Below are 2,931 nucleotides of genomic sequence, written 5' to 3' on the forward strand. Positions count from 1 at the left end.
CCGTAGTTCCACATACTTGGAAGGCTGAGGCAGAAGGATCGCCGGAGCCCAGCAGGTCAAGGCTGTGGTGGCCGGGAGCAGTCACTGCACTCCAGTCTGGGTGACAGAGTGAGACTTCAACTCAAAAGAAAAAAAAAAAATGGTGTCACAACAATTGGATATCCAATTATTACAAAAATGAACTTCAGGCCACGTCTCCCACCACTGACAGAAATTACATACAGAAATTAGCTCCAAATAGATCATAGGCCAAAATGAAAATCAACAACTCTAACACTCCTAGAAGAGAACTTGGAGGAAATCTGTGTGATGCTGCATTAGGCAAAGATTTCTTAGCTTTCTTTGAAATAATATAAAAAACACAATATAGAAAAGAAAAAAATTGATAAATTGGATCTCATTAAAATTGAGAGTGGCTCTTCAAAAGACTTTTTTTTTGAGTTGGAATCTCACTCTGTCGCTCAGGCTGGAGTGCAGTGGCACACTCATGGCCACCGCAGCCTTGATCGACCGGACTCAGGTGATCCTTCCGCCTCAGCCTTCCAAGTAGCTGGAACTACAGGCATACACCACCACACCTGGCTAATTTTTTGAATTATTGTAGGGATGAGGTCTTGCCAAATTGCCCAGGCTGGTCTCGAACCCCAGGGCTCAGACAATCCTCTCACCTTGGCCTCCCAAAGTACTGGGATTATGAGCCACCACACCCGACCCTAAAAGACACTCTTAAGAGAATCCTAAAAGACACTCTTAAGAGAATGAAAGAACGAGTTATAGAGGAGAAAATATTTGCCAAACACATAATTGATAAAGGATTTGTGTCCAGAATATGTATGTGTGTGTGAATACACACACACACACACACACACACAAACCTCAATAATAAGAAAACAAACAACCAAATTTTCAAAAGTGGGCTTAAAGATTTAAACCAAGACATTCAACAAAAAAGATTCGCTGACGGCATATGAACACATGAAAATATATTCAATATAATTAGTCATTAGGGTGATGCAAGTTAAAACCACAATAGAGGCAAGAGGATTGCCTGAGCCCAGGGGTTCAAGACCAGCCTGGGCAACTTGGTGAGACCTCATCTCTACAATACATCAAAATATTAGCCAGGCGCAGTGGCACGTGCTTATAATTCCAGCAACTTGGATGGATTTAGAGTCTATCATACTCAATGATCTATCACAGAAACAAAGAAAAGGGTACCGTATGTTCTCACTCACACGTAGACCTTGAACAATTATCATAATACTATAAGAAAGGGATTGGCAGTTCCTTTCTGTGGGGTGGGGGGTGAGATTGGCAGTAGTTGGAAACTGCCAGGGGATGGGGGCACACCTCATCAAGGTGTGCCTGCATAATGAACATTTGTATACCTAACCCTGAATTGTATCCCACATCTTTAAAATTAAAAACAAAAACAAAAACAGAAAGAGTGCATGCCATATGATTGCATATCTAGAAGATTCTAGACAGCGATAATGCAGATCAGTGATTGCCTGACAAAGGAACAAAACCACAAGGAAACATCTAGGCATATGCTCATGTCAAAACTTGGCAATTGTGTACTTTCAATATGTGCGGTTTGCTGTGTATCAGTTATACGTCAACAAAGCTATTTAAGAAACAAACTAGGCAGGCACAGTGGCTCATGCCTGTAAGCCCAGTACTTTGGGAGGCAGAGGCAAGAGGGTTTCCTGAGCCCAGGGGTTCAAGACCAGCCTGGGCAACTTGGTGAGACCTCATCTCTACAATGAATCAAAAAATTAGCTGGGCGTGGTGGCACGCGCCTGTAGTTTCAGCTACTTAGAAGGCTGAGGAGGAAGGATCACCTGAACCCAGCAGGTTGAGGCTGCGGTGGCCATGAGTGTGCCACTGCACTCCAGCCTGGGCGACAGAGACTCCGACTCAAAATAAAAATAATAACAATAATAATTATAAAAGAACACACTGATAATTGCTAACAGCTGTGTAGGACTTAAATATGACAGTCACTTTTAAGAACTATCTTACTCATAAATTATAAAGATTAATGTGTTTAATCTTCCAAACAATAACACTTTGAAGTAGTTGATACTACTATAATCATTTTACTGAGAAGTAAACTGAGGCATGAATGAATGACTCCAAAGCTGGTAAATAGCCAGTTAGGAAGTGATCTCAGACCTCTGGCGCTCAGGAATCCATGCTCTTTCCGTTTCTTTCTCTATAATGCATCCGAACCTTATTTCTCGACTCAAGTATATGTTAAGTGCCTGCTGTGGATGTAGCCTCTTGTTAGATATTTCTGCTGGATCTAAGGGAAAAAGTAGAAAATTCCCTACTCCTAAACTTAATTTTGTTTCCATTTCCTGATGGCCTTGATTATAGATGGGGGAAGATCGCCGCCTACTGTGTAACTGAGGAACTGCAGGAATCTCCTGTGCCCTTAGAATGGTCGTTTGCAAAGGGTGCTCGCTGACCTGTGCCCGCGTTTGAAGCAACCCTGAAGCGTAAATCTGCACTTTGACTCCGGGGCACCTGTGTATACCTCCTTTTTTTTTCTTTTTTTTTTTTTTGAGTTGCAGTCTCACTCCGTCGCCCGGGCTGGAACGCAGTGACACGCTCATGGCCACTGCAGCCGCAACCTGCTGGACTCCAGCGACCCTTCCGCCTCATCCATCCAAGTTGCCGGAACTACAGGCGCGCGCTACGACGCCCGGCTAATTTTTTTTTTTTTTTTGGTCTCGCCACGTTCCCCAGGCTGTTCTCGAGCCCGTGGGCTCAGGCAATCCCCTCGCCTCGGCCTCCCAAAGTGCTGGGATTACTGGCTTGAGCCACCGCACCTGGATCTTTTCTTTTCTTTTCTTTTTTTAAGAGTCAGGGTCAGCCGGGCTCGGTGGCTCAGCCTGTAATCCCGCGCCTTTGGGAGGCTGAGGT

This window comes from Carlito syrichta, unplaced genomic scaffold (assembly GCF_000164805.1).
Source record: "Carlito syrichta isolate Samal-C Ts95f unplaced genomic scaffold, Tarsius_syrichta-2.0.1 Scaffold303114, whole genome shotgun sequence".
Lineage (NCBI taxonomy): Eukaryota > Metazoa > Chordata > Mammalia > Primates > Tarsiidae > Carlito > Carlito syrichta.